The 18,544-nt window shown below is 40.0% G+C and overlaps 1 long non-coding RNA gene across 6 annotated transcripts in view; it reads right to left on the bottom strand.

Annotated features, from left to right (window-relative positions):
* The window catches only part of LOC133658395 (uncharacterized), a 148,102-nt gene that overhangs the window by 77,009 nt on the left and 52,549 nt on the right, over positions 1–18,544 (bottom strand). For 4 of the 6 annotated variants that reach the window (XR_009827458.1, XR_009827459.1, XR_009827456.1 and 1 more), the window contains exon 4: positions 4,961–5,062. This is a non-coding gene — a long non-coding RNA (uncharacterized LOC133658395). Of the gene's footprint in view, positions 1–4,941; positions 5,063–18,544 lie in introns of all 6 variants that reach the window. The other 2 variants (XR_009827460.1, XR_009827457.1) reach the window with 1 other exon arrangement.

The following is an 18,544-nucleotide window of genomic DNA, read 5'->3' as shown; positions in this document are numbered from 1 at the left end:
CCCATACATAAGCACAGAGAGTCTGGTGGTCTTTTTAAACTTAACCTTTAAAGGGGCCTTATTATGCAAAACCAAATTTCGTACCTGTTGTTACCTGCTGTTGTGCATTTGGAATCTGCATTAGGCCTGAAAATGTTGAATCAAACCACAGTAGAGATATTTATAAAACAACCTTGCCTTCTTTAATACTTCCTCTAAACTAACCGTTTGGAATTCGCACAACTTGTGACGTCACCGGATTATCCATGTATATTATAAATGTACCCAGGCTGCCTTGCACGAGTCCGCCATTGTAGTCCGTGCTATAGTCAATTAGCTCCTTCTTATTCTTTAGCCCCTTGTTGTGGGGCAGACTGGCTTGTACATGTACATGCATTCTCCACTGTTTTCTATTTTGAATACAAAGTAGTGAATAGTTCTTACTTATAACTGTCAGGAGACTCGATATATAAGAGCTAAAAACTACAACAAATTTGCCATGTAGAAGACACAGTTGAAGTGAAGTGAAGTGATTTTATATTTATATAATGCTTTTTCTCCGGTGACTCAAAGCACTTTACATAGTGAAACCCATTATCTACATCTTTAGGCTACATTTAAACCAGTGTGGGTGGCACTGAGAGCAGGTGGGTAAAGTGTCTTGCCTAAGGACCCAAAGGCAGTGACTAGAATTTCGGAGTCGGGAATCAAACCTGCGACCCTCCAGTTATTGGCACGGCTGCTCTACCGCCCGAGCCACGCAACCTCATTGAAGTGGGGGCACGTAATTAAGACCACCCACAAAACGGCGCATCCTAAAGAGACTGTTAAAAGCAACTCAAAAACGGTCTGTAAAACAAAATCATTGCAACATTTAGACCAAAGAATCACCATTACATGTTATGTAGACCACAAGGAAGTGTTTTAAATGTAATAATATATTGTTATATAATAACATGGCCCACTTAACATGCCAAACGCTGCCCTCATAATACTGCTAGCCACAACATTAACACACAACTTCCTCATTGGGCACCAATGATGGCTGCAGCCAGCGAGGTTGCATTCAACAAACCCCCGGAATTATGAGCATCAATATTACAAAAGTCACTTCTGGCCCATTCTCTGTGTTCTGTAATTGTTTTGAATATATTCCTTAGTTATAATTTAACAAATATAATTGAAGTATTTAAATTTCTATTCCATTCAACTTGACTGTCACAAATAAGAATAAAAATATTGTTTTTTCTTTTTTCTTTTTTTTAATTAAAATGTGCATGTTTTCCATTTTTTAAAGTATCGGTTCAGGCACCGTTTCTCAAGATTTGATGATAATATCGGTTAAAATGAAAACATTATCCAACCCTAACTTTGTCAAGTTGTCATGGTGTGTAAATATACATTACTGTGTATTGTATGTTTGTAATTGTTTGTTAATGTGTAAAACTATATTTAGATTGAGAGGAAAATTTTAGGGCTTAAAGTTTTAAAAAATTGCATTTTTATGAGTGTGTCCGTTGGTCCTGCTTTTTGTTTATAGCAGGGATCTACTGTATATAAACAGTATCTATACACCAATTGCCATGCAAAACCAGTTGTTTTAAATGGCGATAATTAACATAAACAACAATTGTTTATACGTCCTCTTGGAGTGTGTTGCGTCGAAGAGCAATTTTTACGAATGGGAGTTCAGAAGTCCAATTTTTGTTTATCTGTATCCATCAAAGCAGTTTTATTAGCAATTTTGCTCATTAACGAACTGACAGAGAGAGCGGCTGGAGGACCCGCTGTGAGCCTATAGAAGTGGGCTGCAGGGGCTTTCTAGGGCAATCTGTGCATCAAGCATTCAGACTTCTTGGAATCAGAGGGTTGCTGGAGAGAAAAGCCACCAGAAATATCAGTGAGGCTGCTGAGAAAGCCTCAAGGTGGTTGTGGATCAAGAGGGGAGACGGATGGAGTAGTTCGCTGCTTGGACACGGGGCCTGATCAGCCTCGGTTGGGTCGCCCAGGCGAGGGTGTATAGAGATCAAAGACCCGAAACACACAATGAACCTCAGTTCTTTACTGATGATGTGTTCAAGCTGCACCGCAAGGTGTTTCTCAAATAAAAATACAAATGGCATTTTCTTTACGATATGTACATGGTGAAGGTAATAATAATGTTGCTAGACTTTGAAATAAATAGTCTTATTTTGACCTTCGTAACTTCTGAGATTCATACACAGAGTGGAAGAATGTGCCAGGCTGTGGTGGTCCTGCATGACCCTCAAAAGCCAATGGAGCTCTTTCAACACACAGCCAACATGTCACCAGATACAGGAGCAGCACCACTCTGTTGAAACGTGGAGCAGGAAAAGGAAGCAGTCTGTCAAGAGTTAAAGTGGCCCCTAAAGCGGATCAATAACAATAATTCACCTCATCACTCAGGTCACACAACCGCCTCTATTTGTTTGCGTGCGCGTGCAGGTCCATGATTTTGTCATCGTGTGCTACGCAGATAAGCAGCTGTGCTGAGAGATTCAACACAGGAAGTTCTCCAGGAAGTCGCTCAGTCCATACAGGAAGCACTGGGTGTGTGCTGACAGGACGTTAGCCATGGATAACGACAAAAGAAATACAGTTCCTCGATCACTTCAAGGCACGTGGCCCCATGTGTTTGAAAAGCTGTCGCCATGCAGAAAATGTACTTCCTGTGAGCAATATAAACAGTTGTTTTCTCTACAATTGTGCTTTTTTAATCATCATTTTATACTGTTTTTGTTGGCAGTCACACAGAACATCCGACTTTGCACGAGCTCTTTTAAGGCCTATTAGTGCAGACGGGTTCAATTCCTGGTCAGTGCCCGAACACCCAGCCATTGGGAGATGTCCAGTGCCAGTCCAAAGCCCGGATAAAGAGGAAGGTTGCGTCAGGAAGGGAATCCGGAAAAAAAACTACTCCAAATCAGAATCAGATTAATTGCTTGTATTCCCTCCCATGACTTCTTCCCGGAAGTGAAAAACAGTGGTGATCAACCAAGCCAAGATGGCCGTTGTGCAGCAAGCAAACTCTCCAAGTATGCAAGGGGCCTTGATCTTTTTGCAAAACATCAAACTATGCAATGGAATACAATCTCTATACTTTATCAAAAAAAAGATTTGTCGAGTGATATCAAAGATTATCCCAAACATGTCAAACTATAGTGTGCTCCAGACATCATTCTGCATGACAAAACAGATGAAAACTTAGAAAAGCATGGAGGTCTACAAATTCTTCGTGTGTGGCTGGGTCAAGGAAAATGGTATCAAGACTCTCCTGGATAAATATGCATCGTTTTTGCTCGGGTGAGGTTGCATTCAGTGATTTAACTTTGTGTCTACAGCCATGTTTGTTGCTTTTGTTGTTGAACGCACCGTTTATAAAATATAACTATAAAATATATAGTTATAAAATATAACTACAGACCTCAACGTTGTGTACGTGTTGTTGCTGCCTTTGGTAAAGCTTAACTCTTTCAGATTTTGCTCACATTTGCTTTCTTTTATTTAAACTCTGCCAAGTTGCTGCATCACGAAACACTCGTAGCAAAAATGCGTTTTAAGAAATACAAAACAATCTATAATAAAAATAATATCAAGATAATGCATTAATTGGAAATACTACACATTAAAAGTATATCAAACAAACCTTTAACAAAGTGATCACTGCAAACTCATGTGTTCTTCGACTCTGTTCCTTTGGACTGGAGTGTGTGCCACTTTTCTCGACATCTTTTGTAAAATCTTGAGAAGTTAAGTGAATTATATTTATATAGCGCTTTTCTCTGGTGACTCAAAGCGCTTTACATAGTGAAACCCAATATCTAAGTTACATTTTTTAAACCGATGTGGGTGGCACTGGGAGCAGGTGGGTAAAGTGTCTTGCCCAAAGACACAACGGCAGTCACTATGATGGCGGAAGTGGGGATCGAACCTGGAACCCTCAAGTTGCTGGCACGGTCGCTCTACCAACCGAGCTATACCGCCCAGGAAAATCTTGCACTCTTCCGCCCTCTTTGATTACCACTCGAGGAACTCTGAAGAAGCGTTTATCCTTTTTGCAATTTGAACGGTTTGTACAGCCGAAAACAAGGCAAGCATAGGGCATTTTTCTTGGAGAAAGGCTAAATGGGGCCTAGTACCCATTGAGAACAGACGCTGGCTTAACCACCACGCATACCTAATGAGTCGGACGAGAGTCGGAAGTGACGTCATGTAAATTTAAGCAATATGCCAAGTATGTTTACAATACAAGGAATGTGACTCGGTAGACTGTGCTGTCTTTGTTCAATGCAAGAAACAAAGACAAATGCAAAAACTATGAGAGAGCACAGCATGCTGTTGACCTGCTGGGGAAAAGCCGAAAGAACACAAAAATAAATAGTATATTGTTTCAGTTGAATTCAAGCAACTGTCACATTCCAGGACTTTTCTAGGACGCTGATATTAAAAGTAGAAGAAGAAAAGTCAACTTGCAGTTCTTGGTGGTCTGGGGGTCATGACCCCCATGTTGCAGAAGGACAGGTGCATGCTGCTGCATTTTTGTGACTGCTTGCATCTGTTGTCATGCTAACATGTGAGCAATGGCCTCACTGTGTGACTTTCGGTTCATTTTCCATCTCACAGGTTTATCGTACATTTAAAATGTTTGGACTTTCTTGATGATTCAGCAGAAAAATATAAGCTGCAGCGCATACTATCATAATTATATCATACAATTGTCAGAATAATTACAGTTGTGTGCATTTTAAATACTTTAACATCATGTTCTTTTATGTACCAGACGTTTAAATTTGCTTTACTGTCGATGTTAAAGTAGTTCATCTGACTGAAGGCACAGCACTGAACTTCATAAACATTAGCTGGGTGTTATTGGATCCACAATGTATCACAACAATAGTAAGTGTGCAAAATGTGGAATACATAATATGTCTATTTTCCCACCTGTGTGTGTGTGTGGCACCTTTTGCTTCAGTGTGACCAAGTGTCAGGGTTCAAAGGTCAGGTACATTGCTCTTTTCTTCTTTCTTTTCTTGCCACTTTGTCACTAGAGTCAGGTTCCCTGCTGGAAGCACATACAGCAGACCTTTAATAAAGAACGTGTTCACTTTCTTGTCAAACGTTCAAGATTCAAAAATAGCAGCCCCCCTCCATTGGCTACATATGACTCAGCACTAAAAGAAATGGCTGAGTCAAGAGTGTAAGAAGATTCTCGCACTCTACTTGAGTAGTGACACGAATATACATTTGTTTTGTTTTTAAGTCGAGAGTTTAAGGAGATATTATTTAAATTTGTTTTTTTACAAGACAAATATAAGAATGTTTGTAATATGATAAATTTAAAACACCCAAATAAGTATTACAATTAGTATCACTGAATTATCAAAATAAATAAATAATAAATAATGATATACATATATATATTTATGTATACAGTCGTGATCAAAAGTTTACATACACTTGTAAAGAACATAATGCCTTGGCTGTCTTGAGTTTCCAATCATTTCTAAAACTCTTGTTTTTTTGTGACACAGTGATTGGAGCACATACTTATTGGTCACAAAAAACATTCATGAAGTTTGGTTCTTTTATGAATTTATTTAACTTGACTCTCGCCAGCTCCTTGGAGTTCGCTGAGCTCCACACAAGGATCTGGGCTCGAGGGCATTGCAAACTCCTTCAAGATCCCCAAAAATAATATACCAATCAGAATCACCGGGCGGGATTTCAAAGATGTGACGTAGTGCCGTAGCGCCTGTTTGATTCAAACAACAATGGCGGAACGCAGCGAGGAGTTGTGTGCTGACATTGATTCTGCATATTTTCTTTGCACAAACGACTTAGATCGTCTACTGTCATTGCTGCGTTGTTTCAGTAAAAGTTCTCTAACTTTTCGCTCTTTCTATTGAGAAGTCCCAGATCCTTGTGTGGAGCTCAGCGAACTACAAGGATCTGGCGAGAGTCAGGTTAGAATTTATTATGGGTCTACTGAAAATGTGACCAAATCTCCTGGGTCAAAAGTATACATACAGCAATGTTAATATTTGGTTAATATCCCTTGGCAAGTTTCACTGCAATAAGGCACTTTTGGTAGCCATCCACAAGCGTCTGGCAAGCTTCTGGTTTAATTTTTGACCACTCCTCTTGACAAAATTGGTGCAGTTCAGCTAAATGTGGTGGTTTTCTGACATGGACTTGTTTCTTCAGCATTGTCCACACTTTTAAGTCAGAACTTTGGGAAGGCAATTCTAAAACCTTAATTCTAGCCTGATGTAGCCATTCCTTTACCACTTTTGACGTGTGATGGGGGTCATTGTCCTGTTGGAACACCCAACTGCGCCCAAGACCCAACCTCCGGGCTGATGATTTTAGGTTGTCATGAAGAATTTGGAGGTAATCCTTCTTATTCATTGTCCCATTTACTCTCTGTAAAGCACCAGTTCCATTGGCAGCAAAAGAGGCCCAGAGCATAATACTAACCCCACCATGCTTGACGGTAGGGATGGTGTTCCTGGGATTAAAGGCCTCACATTTTCTCCTCCAAACATATTGCTGGGTATTGTGGCCAAAAAGATAAATTTTTGTTTCATCTGACATCACATGGACAAATATAAGACCTTCTGGAAGAAAGTTCTGTGGTCAGGTCAGGCTAAAATTAAGGTTTTAGAATGGCCTTCCCAAAGTCCTGACTTAAACGTGTGGACAATGCTGAAGAAACAAGTCCATGTCAGAAAACCAACAAATTTAGCTGAACTGCACCAATGTTGTCAAGAGGAGTGGTCAAAAATTCCACCAGAAGCTTGTGGATGGCTACTAAAAGCCCCTTATTGCAGTAATATATATATATATACTGTGTATATATATATATATATATATATATATATATATATATATATATATATATATATATATATATATATATATATATATATATATATATATATATATATATATATATATATATATATATATTTTAATTTTTTTATTTTTTTATTTTTATTTTTTTAAATATATATATATATTCTCCAAAGGTTTTGATCAAATGTAATTTAGGTTAATATTATTAATTGGATAGTTTATAAAAAATATAAATATAAATAATGAAATAATGTTGTTATAGCACATGTAATACTCACACATTTATTTAATAATACTGTTAATAAAATACAATCATTTGTAGGATTAGAATTAGAATAATGTATTAATAATATTATCAAAAACGTGTATATTATAAAACTTTGTAAACAATTTTTAAGAGTTGGGAGCATAGGTTTACAGAAACCACATAAGATTATAATATAATACATGTATTCCAAAAATATAAAAAAATATTTGCATAACATTAAATAACATTGAAATGAGGCAAAACTAGCTTATTTTGTGCATGTTTTTATAAAAAAATGTGTACAATTGGGTGCAGTATCAGACCTCATAATGCAACAATAACAAAATAAAAACATTTACGTGTAGATCAAGATATAAGTCAAATGTGGAGACGACCATGTTCTACATGTATTGTTCTAAGAATGCATTGATTGTTAAATCGTGTACTGTCTGTGGATGTAAAGCTTTGAGTATGGCTTGTATGTTGTTAACATATTCCTCAGGTCACATGACCAGCTGCCAGCAGCACCCTCATGCAGTGAGCGCCATAACAATGTGCTGGCTGATGCTTGGCCGTGCTGTCAGTGACGCAGGGCAGGAAGTGTGTGCATGCCTCTGCACGCTTGAGAGATAACATGGACAACACTTTAGACAGGCCACTCTTCTGAGGAACAACACCATCATCATCATCAATATTTAGCACTATGGACCAACGCTGTTGCCTACAGTCCACTGTACTGTGTATATATAATACATGAACACATAGTTAAATACCAAGAGACACGCTGAACATCAACTAGTCGGAGGAAAATAGCTGTCGAGTCGCATTGACCTTTACTCCCAAGCTTCCTGTATCATTGTTTGTCCTGTAACCCTAAAATCCCTTAAAATGTGTTGTGAGTGGTGGAGAACTGTTTTGACTTTTGACCTCACCACATCAGTAGCATCCCTGTTTTGGCAAACGGCAGAGACAGTATATAGCATATCTGTCAAACTCAAGGCCCGGGAGCCAGTTCTGGCCCGCTACATCATTTTATGTGGTCCGCGAAAGCCTGGAAATAACGTGCGCTAGTAAAGCACTTCATTTTTCTTACTAAACATATTCGTTCTTTCAATTTCGGCAAAAAATAGCCTGTACTTGTCTTTTAAACTTGAGAATGATCTGACCATGCAAAAAGCATTATGTTATCACAGGGGGGTCCAAAGTGCGGCCCACAGCTCCAGTTGTGTTGACCCGCAGCATATTTTTGGATAAAAAAACAGTAAGAATGTAAAAGAAAAAGAGTGAAAATGTGTGATGCAATGAGAAAAAAGCTGACAATTTGATACCAACAGCTCAGTGGTGTCCAAACATTTTCCACCAAGGGTCGCGTATAGATTATACATCAAAATTCATACACATTCACTGTGACGAGAAGCCTTCAGAGAGTAGCCATCACTGTGATGTGGTCATCAAAGAACATGGGTTTGCCACCCCTGGTCTAAAGGTTTTGTGTGACGCTTTTTGTTGAGTAGCCCTATTTTGATAAAATTATATGATATTATATGAGTTATTCATTCATATTATTATTATTATTATTATTATTAGACTCCTGAAGGGCCCTCAACCTTAACATCACTACCCCCCACACACACACTCAATATGTTTACATGCACTAAAAAACTAATTGACTTGATTTGATGTTTTTAAAACACATGTTAAAAACCGTAATATGTATTTTGCATGCAACATGCAGCTTGTAACGTCTCCAAGATTTTATATGGAACAAATTTAATGTGTATTTTCTAGACATCTGATTTATGTAGGATGTAATAATTGCCATAAATCATTATTATAATTATTAGTGCATCTACTGGGGATTAAGTCTCCCGTGTCTATAAAAAGTCTCTTTTGAACTTTAATCAAGGTTCCTTGAATGCACCACAGTTACAGTATGTGCTATGAGATGCAAAAGTGAAACTAACACATAACTTTGTCTGATGCTGTCACACATATCCATTCATCCATTTTCTACCGCTTGTCCCTTTTAAGGTCGCGGGGGGTGCTGAAGCCTATCTCAGCTGCATTCGGGCGGAAGGCAGGGTACACCCTGGACAAGTCGCCACTTCATTGCAGGGCCAACACAGATAGACAGACAACATTCACACTCACATTCACACACTAGGGCCAATTTAGTGTTGCCAATCAACCTATCCCCAGGTGCATGTCTTTGGAGGTGGGAGGAAGCCGGAGTACCCTGAGGGAACCCACGCAGTCACCGGGAGAACATGCACACTCCACACGGAAAGATCCCGAGCCCGGGATTGAACCCTGTCACAAATATATTTGTCATATTTTTACTTTTCTTCTTTAACCTCATTCTGGTTCCCAAATGTTAAGTTAAAGTACCGATGACTGTCACACACACTAGGTGTGGCGAAATGTTGGTGATGTGTGTGAATGCATAAAGAGAGCATTGATGTTGTTATGACGTCTGTGTTGAGTGAACAGTAAAATGTTCCATGCTGGATTTGTCGCTACCAGAAGGAATTAACCATTTAGCCTTTTCACAAAGGGGTCTGGGTTGTAATAAACATTTGTTGTTTGATTCAAACAACCCTATTATTGAACTTTGACAACAGAATGAATTTGATTTGAACTTTACAAAACATCAGGCCATGATCATGTGGGGCCCCTAGTTGTTGTGGCCCTAAACAGCAGCATAGTGTATGTATGCCACGGATCGGCCCGGGACACAGTCTTAAAACCCATGCAAGTGGACTGTAACAGGAAGTGAACATTTTTAAAATACAAATAAAAGTACATTTTTAAACTTGTCAGATTTAGTTTGGAATGACGCCTTGTCCAAGTTATCGAAATGACAACATCTTTTAGCATCTTTTGCTAGTGCTAAACGACATAGCAAACTAGCATCCATTCATCCATTTCTCTCTTCAAATATCAAACTTTTGTAGTTTGCTTCTAATAAATCATCTGTGCTCAACAAATGATAAATAATGATAAATGGGTTATACTTGTATAGCGCTTTTCTACCTTCAAGGTACTCAAAGCGCTTTGACAGTATTTCCACATTCACCCATTCACACACACATTCACACACTGATGGCGGGAGCTGCCATGCAAGGCGCTAACCAGCAGCCATCAGGAGCAAGGGTGAAGTGTCTTGCCCAAGGACACAACGGACGTGACTAGGATGGTAGAAGGTGGGGATTGAACCCCAGTAACCAGCAACCCTCCGATTGCTGGCACGGCCACTCTACCAACTTCGCCACGCCGCCCCATACAACAAGTCTTGTTTGTGTCTTCACAGACATAGTGGAACATTTTCCCCCATGAGAATCCATCTCATCAATTTTTCTTTTTAAAAAATAGCTAACGTAAAACATGCACACGTTTGGCCGACGGCACGGTACATAATCAATCACAGAGCGTTATAGAGGGCTTAATCCGAGCGTGTGATGTGCTTTATTTATGCGTTGTCATGTCAGTGAGCTCATGATGTCGCCTGAGCTTCCTGTCAATCAAGTGACAGCCGCGGGATGGAAATACAAGCGAGCAAGAAAATAATCCATCACGAACATGTCACTTTATATGTTGCGGCGTCTTTAGAAGACAACACAAAACATTTGTCGCACATTCATTTTTATCGCACACTGAAGTACAATAAAAGAGTGAACACTCTTGCTGTAAAACAACTGATGTGGCATTAAGTAGATGCTGCAAGGTTGCAAAAAAATGGCCATATTAAAGCAACAGGTGGCGCCATAAACCCTAACTCTAACTGTTGGGCTATTTTACTTTAGCCAATCTGCAGTATCCATCCATCCATTTTCTACCGTGTGTCCCTTTCGGGGTCGCGGGGGGTGCTGGAGCCTGTCTCAGCTGCATTTTGGGCGGAAAGGGGGGTACACCCTGGACAAGTCGCCGCCTCATCGCAGGCTAAACACAATAGACATCATTCACACTCACATTCACACACTAGGGTCAATTTAGTGTTGCCGATCAACCTATTCCCAGGTATAAGGAAGGTAACTTCCGAAAAAGGCACAAACAATTAATTGTGACGTCATATGAAAGAGCTACATTTTTCTGTATAATATAAATATTAAAAATAGGCGTTTTGGGAAAATATACATCTACATGTGGTCAATTGGCGAAAAATGCATATAAAAATATGTGTTGAAAATAATACGAATTGTATTATTATTAATAATACTAATCATGTAAACATTTTATTTATTTTGAGTATGCATAACAAGATACTGTAGCATTAAAGTGCATCACAAGTTGTTACACAATAATAATAACGATAATATTATTAAATTACACATAAATATTATACTTATTAAAGCAGACTCAAGGATATAATATTCATATAATTAATTTTGTATTTCCGAAGAAAAAAAAAACATTTACATACTGTACGGATGATTGCAAACTTTCATGGAAAAATACTCACGTAAAAACTGGATATAATATCAATAAAATATTTAAAAAGAAAATACATATACACACACACACACACACACACACATGCACACACACTAATAAATGTATTATAGTAATGAAATAAAAAATGATTGAATGACAAAAATAGTTATATCTGGTGCATTTGCAGCCAATTAATGTACAGTACACTGTCCCTGTCAAATAACCCATTAAATAAACAATAATTGTAAATACAGTGTTATATGACATATGTCATCTGTAAATAATAAAAAAAACAATCATTTCAACAGAGAAAAAAGATGTCAAAATATCACAAAGACTGAGCAGTTCAACATTTCAACCTAAACAAAAAGAAATTGCACTGCTTCTCATTCTACTGCAGCCTTTTAGACCGCTCCTTAATCATCCAGAGCCTCCTCATAAGGGAAAATAGTACCTTTCAACATGACGGCCTAAAGTGTGTGTGTGGGGGGGGATGGGGGGGTTGGGGGGTTCTAAACGTGCACAGTGGTTCAATGTTGACTGTATGAGCCGGCACACTGGCTTTGAGCGGAACATGTGGTTCTGATGGGCTCACGTGCAGGAGGCGAGGCCAGTTAAAGCGCCAGTACACCTTGATCTTATTAAGCTGCAGCACAGCAATAAGAACCATATGTTGTTTTCATGCCATTAAAAAAAACCATTAATGGTGCATTTTTTGTGCTGAGGGAGACATCTGGCAGTTTTGGCTGAAAGAGTGGGGGCAGGATATATTTCCGCCGCGTGGCAAATAGGTCGCAACCCCAGACTGGTGTCCGTGTGGGAAAACTGCTGCTGCTGTCCAAGCACACCTCCATGTGTCTTTATCTCGCTTTCTCCTCTGTGCCGCCACATTCCACAGGCGACCCTGACAGACAAGCGGCGGTCAAGCTCACTTGTGAGCTTCTCTCCTCAACGTTCACGCAGACCAGCAGGTGACCGCCCAAAATACTTTCACAAAAACAAATGATGACACTGTCATGATCCGTGGTCCGGATCATGTTTTGTGTTTTCTGTTAGTTTTGGACTCCTATAGTTCCTGTTTGTGACACCTCTGAGTTTGGTTTGGTTCCCATGGCTGCTTATTGTTTTCACTTGCGGTGTTCGGGACGCTCACCTGTTTTCTCATCAGAGGCATTATTTAAGCCTGCCTTTGCCAGTCAGTCGGCCTGGCTTCTTTGTTTGCTTCACGCTACTGTTACGTAAGTCTTGCTTGCCTCCTAGCCCATGTTAAGTACTTAGCTTCAAGTGCAATCGGCACCTTGTCCCGTCGGGTTGTTTTCTGTTTTTGTACCCCTTTTGAGTTTTTCAAGATTAAATCATGTTCCTACCTGCAAGTCCTGTCCGGAGTCGTCTGTTTGCATCCCCGGAGAACGAACCTCGCAGCAAGCTGCGACCCCCCGCACGTAACAGACACGCAAGCTGGTGTGTCAGTTTGGATGTGCAAATCGCTGAGGACATCACATTACGATATCAAAACAGCTGAAAGCCAATGATAGAGACAGTTTTACGATACATTAGTAAAAAACCATGTACCATAAGATATCATCGCATCTAGGACTTAGGATTCTTTCTTATAATAAATAAATGATTAATGGGTTATACTTGTATAGCGCTTTTCTACCTTCAAGGTACTCAAAGCGCTTTGACACTATTTCCACATTCACCCACACATTCACACACTGATGGCGGGAGCTGCCATGCAAGGCGCTAACCAGCAGCCATCAGGAGCAAGGGTGAAGTGTCTTGCCCAAGGACACAACGGACGTGACTAGGATGGTAGAAGGTGGGGATTGAACCCCAGTAACCAGCAACCCTCCGATTGCTGGCACGGCCACTCTACCAACTTCGCCACGCCGCCCCTTCTTAAATTCATTATTATTTTGATTATTTTTTCAATTAATCTGTAGATTTAATTCATTTTCGTATCAAACTTTTTGTTTAGTGTAGTGGTGCAACAAAATTTACTAATGGATTCCCCAAAATTTCACCAACAATTTTCTTGTGTCTACAAACTTACCTATGATGTTCAATCAGGGATACAAAAGTAAATTACTTACAGAGCCGTTTACTTCCTCAGCTTTTCTTTTAAGTGATTGTGCATTGCAGCCAAGCTGCTGTGAGAAGTAATTTCTAATGTGCACAGTTTACAGAGCACCGTGTTGTTCAGGTTTTTTAAATGACTAGGATACTGGAATATGACCCTTTTTTACCCTCAAAGGCTCATTTATGAGAATCTATCTGCTAAGCAATTAAATATAGTTAAAGTAAATAAACATAATAGTATCAGAGTGATATCCATCCATCCATTTTCTACTGCTTGTCCCTCTCAAGGTTGCAGGGGTGCTTGGGCGGAAGGCGGGGTACACCCTGGACAAGTCGCCTCCTCATCACAGGGCCAACACAGACAGACAACATTCACATTCACACACTAGGGCCAATTTAGTGTTGCCAATCAATACCAAATCTAAGTGCATGTCTTTGGAGAGGGGAGGAAGCCGGAATACCTGGAGGGAACCCACGCAGTCACGGGGAGAACATGTTGTCCTGAATAATTTGGAGGTAATCCTCCTTTTTCATTGTCCCATTTACTCTCTGTAAAGCACCAGTTCCATTGGCAGCAAAACAAGCCCAGAGCATCATACTACCACCACCATGCTTGATGGTAGGAGTTGTGTTCCTGGGATTAAAGGACTCACCTTTTCTCCTCCAAACATATTGCTGGGTATTGTGGCCAAACAGCTCAATTTTTGTTTTATCTGACATCACATGGACAAAGATAAGACCTTCTGGAGGAAAGTTCAGTGGTCAGATGAAACAAATGGTGTATCTTTACAATGGTGTATGCATTGACCAGATCAGTGTTTTTCAACCTTTTTTGAGCTAAGGCACATTTTTTTGCGTTGAAAAAATCCGGAGGCACACCACCAGCAGAAATCATTAAAAAAACGACAGCAAAAAGTTGTTGCAATTGTTGGATATGAATTCAAACCATAACCAAGCATGCATCACTATAGCTCTTGTCTCAAAGTAGGTGTACTGTCACCACCTGTCACATCACGCTGTGACTTATTTGGAGTTTTTTTTGCTGTTTTCCTGTGTGTAGTGTTTTAGTTCTTGTCTTGCGCTCCTATTTTGGTGTTTTTTTCTCTTTTTTTGGTATTTTCCTGTAGCAGTTGCATGTCTTCCTTTGAGCGATATTTCGAGCATCTACTTTGTTTTTATCCTTCTTCGTGGGGACATTGTCAATTATCATGTCATGTTCGGACATTGTGGACGCCGTCTTTGCTCCACAGTAATGACAGTTATTTAAACATAATTATTAAAACCAATCATTCAAAATAGCTAATAATGCCTGAAATTGAGTTTTACTAGAAACATATGCTTTTTTTAAGGCGTGCAAACACAAAAATTTGTTTTTTACTCAATATGACAGTAATGTTCTTAGAATCCTGAAATAATGCGAACAAAGCAATAAAAATGTAATAAACATTAACTCCAAAACTAAACATGCAAAATGTCTAATAATGTCTAGAACAATGTATCTTTGTGAGTTTTAATAAAATAATAAGTCTTTGCTGTCGTCCAGCATTCTGTTTTTGTTTACTTTGTAGCCAGTTCAGTTTTAGTTTTGTTCTGCATAGCCTTCCCTAAGCTTCGATGCCTTTTTCTTAGGGGCACTCACCTTTTGTTTATTTTTGGTTTAAGCATTAGATACCCTTTCACCTGCACACTGCCTCCCGCTGTTTACGACATCTACAAAGCAAATAGCTACCTGCTGCCACCTACTGATATGGAAGAGTATTACACGGTTACTCTGCCGAGCTCTAGACAGCACCGGCACTCAATAACAACACATCATTTGCAGACTATAATTACTGGTTTGCAAAAAATAATTTTTACCCAAAATAGGTGAAATTAGATAATCTCCCACGGCACACCAGACTGTATTTCACGGTGTCGCGGCACAGTGGTTGAAAAACACTGGACCAGATTACTGACCAGCAATTACAGCCTCAAGTTTTTTTGAATACGATGCCACAAGCTTGGCACACCTATCTTTGGGTAGTTTCGCCCATTCCTTTGTGCAGCAGTTCTCAAGCTTCATCAGGTTGGATGGGAAGCGTTGTTTTTTTATCCAGAATGTCTGTTTGCATTTATCTTTCCCTCTATCATGACTAGTCTACCAGTTCCAGACGCTTAAAAACATCCCCACAGGATGATGCTGCAACAACCACGCTTCACTTTAGGGATGGTATTGGCCTGGTAATGAGCGGTGCCTAGTTTCTTCCAAACATGACACCTGGCATTCACGCCAAAGAGTTCAATCTTTGTCTCATCATGGTCTGAGAGTTTTTCAGGTGCATTTTGACAAACTTTTTACTAAGAAATGGCTTCCGTCCAGCCTCTCTACCATATAGGACTCATTGGTGGATTGCTGCAGAAATGGTTGTCCTTCTGGAAGGTTATCCTCTCTCCACTGAGGAATACTGTAGCTCTGACAGAGTGACTATCGGGTTCTTGGGCACCACCCTGACTAGACTCAGATGAATGCAGTAATGTACAGAGACATCCTGGATGAAAACCAACGCCTCCTATACAACCGGATTGGAGCTTGAGAGGTGCTGTAAAGAGGAATGGGCAAAGAAGAAAGGGCAAAACTGCCCGAAGTTAGATGTGCCAAGCTTGTGGCATCAAATTCCAAAAGACTTGAGTCTGTAATTGCTGCTAAAGGTGCATTAACAAAGTATAGAGCAGGGGTCGGGAACCTTTTTGGCTGAGAGAGCCATGAAAGCCAAATATTTTTAAATGTATTTCCGTGAGAGACATATACCGTAATTTCCGGACTATAAGCCGCATCTGACTTTAAGCCGCACCAGCTAAATTTAGGGGAAAATACAGATTGATCCATATATAAGCCGCACCCGACTATAAGCCGCAGGTTTTTGATGTGTAATTACCGTAGTATATAGGGGTTCCTGCTACCACGGAGGGGATTGTCGGGACAGAGATGACTGTTTGGGAACGCAAAGCGTCCCATTTATTAACTATAAATCTTTCAATCATTCAATCAAACTTTCACATCATTGACATGGCGAACAGCATTCGTGCAGAGTACAAATAATACAACGGTGCAAAGTAATACAAAGTGCTCGCATGTACGTTATCAAAATAACCAGCCTACCGGTATATGAAAAGTAATTCTTTAATCATTGTGTCATCGTCTTCCTCCTGCGTACTAAAACCACCGAAATCCTCTTCGTCGGTGTCGGAGAAGAACAGGCCGTAAATAAGCCGCACCGTTGTATAAGCCTCAGGGACCAGAACGAGGGGAAAAAGTAGCGGCTTATAGTCCGGAAATTACGGTAATATTTTTTAACACTGAATACAACTAAATGTGTGCATTTTTAAGTAAGACCAACATTTTTTAGATAATAATTGTAATATTTTTAATAACATTGTTATTCTGAAGCTAACCAATAATAAATAAAATACTTCTTACCATTAATGCGACTTCTTGAACAGGTGCGGTAGAAAACGGATGGATGGATTAAAATGCATGAGAATGTTTTATATTTTGAACGTTATTTTTAACACTGTGATTACCAGCGGAATTATTCATTACTTATTGTGTTAAGCAATGTCAGCAACAATTTAACTGAGAGCCGGATGCAGTCATCAAAAGAGCCACCTCTGGCTCGAGAGCCATAGGTTCCCTACCCCTGGTATAGAGCAAAGGTACATGTACATGTTTTTGTTTTTTTTAATAAATTTTCACAAAAAAAAAAAAAAAAAAAATTCACATTGTCATTATGGGGTATTGTGTGTAGAATTTTGATAACAAAAATAATGTATTCCATTTTGGAATAAGGCTGTAATATAACAAAATGGGGAAAAAGTGAAGCGCTGTGAATACTTTCCTGAAGCACTGTATAACAACCCTCGCTGCCATTCAGGTAACCATCTGCGGTTAATCAGCTCGAGCTCATCCTCTTTACAAAAACGATCCACATTGTCGCCCCCACTGTGTTATTTCTATCCATTCTCTCACATGGCAGCGTGGATAATACATAATGCACGTTATCATTCTTCTCCCAGATTAAGACCAACGGGTGTGTGGGGGGGTTGGAGTTTGTGTCCCTTCAGAGGGGCTAGGCAGGGACCCGTTAAAGGCTGAATGGGCCTAAAGCAACAGGCTGGTGCTGATGTGTTGTGACATTGTTTTTGTAGATCCACTCTGCTGTGAGGAAACACACAGCGGTTCACACGGGGTACTTCTTTATACTTCCAACAACTCTATCTGTGTGTGTGTGTGTGTGTGGAATCTATCTATCGACTATTCCAACTTTCAACAGCTGGGGCCGGAGGATGTGGGAGGGGGTGTTGTGATGTGATCCTACTGCCACGGAAAGTAACCCAAATAGCTGCACGCTTGTTACCAAAGTGTGCCCCAAGATTGATGGCTCTGCCTCAGGGATCTGAGCGGCGTCTACACATTATAACACTATGCCCATTACGTGGTCTCATTATAAACTGTGGTTAAATTATAGGGGGGGTGGCACACAGATAGTCCCCTAGTGGCTTTGAGAAAAATGGGGATGACATCAGAGCAGTTTGATTAGATGGTTAGTAAGCTATGAGGTGATGCAGTGACATCAATTAAATTTTAAGGCTTTTTTAAATCAATTTCCTCTCGTTGTGCAGAAAAACATTCAATATCTATCCATCTATCTATTGCCTCCCAAAACGCCCCCTGTGCATAAAACCTCGAGCGCTGACCTCATAGAAGTGTTCCCCTCTCTCTCTCTAGTGAGGCTGAGCACATGTTTTCTCAGAGCCACGCCGCGTGGGAAACACTCAACATTCCACACCCACTTGTTGACCTCCTCGAACTCTCGCCGTGCAACGATTCCTCGACGTTAACTCGGTTGTGGCGCACAGGACGTCCCCTCCCTCTCCCGCGCCGCCCCGAGA

This window comes from Entelurus aequoreus, linkage group LG10, assembly GCF_033978785.1.
Source record: "Entelurus aequoreus isolate RoL-2023_Sb linkage group LG10, RoL_Eaeq_v1.1, whole genome shotgun sequence".
NCBI lineage: Eukaryota > Metazoa > Chordata > Actinopteri > Syngnathiformes > Syngnathidae > Entelurus > Entelurus aequoreus.
This window is presented reverse-complemented; position numbering and strand designations above follow the sequence as displayed.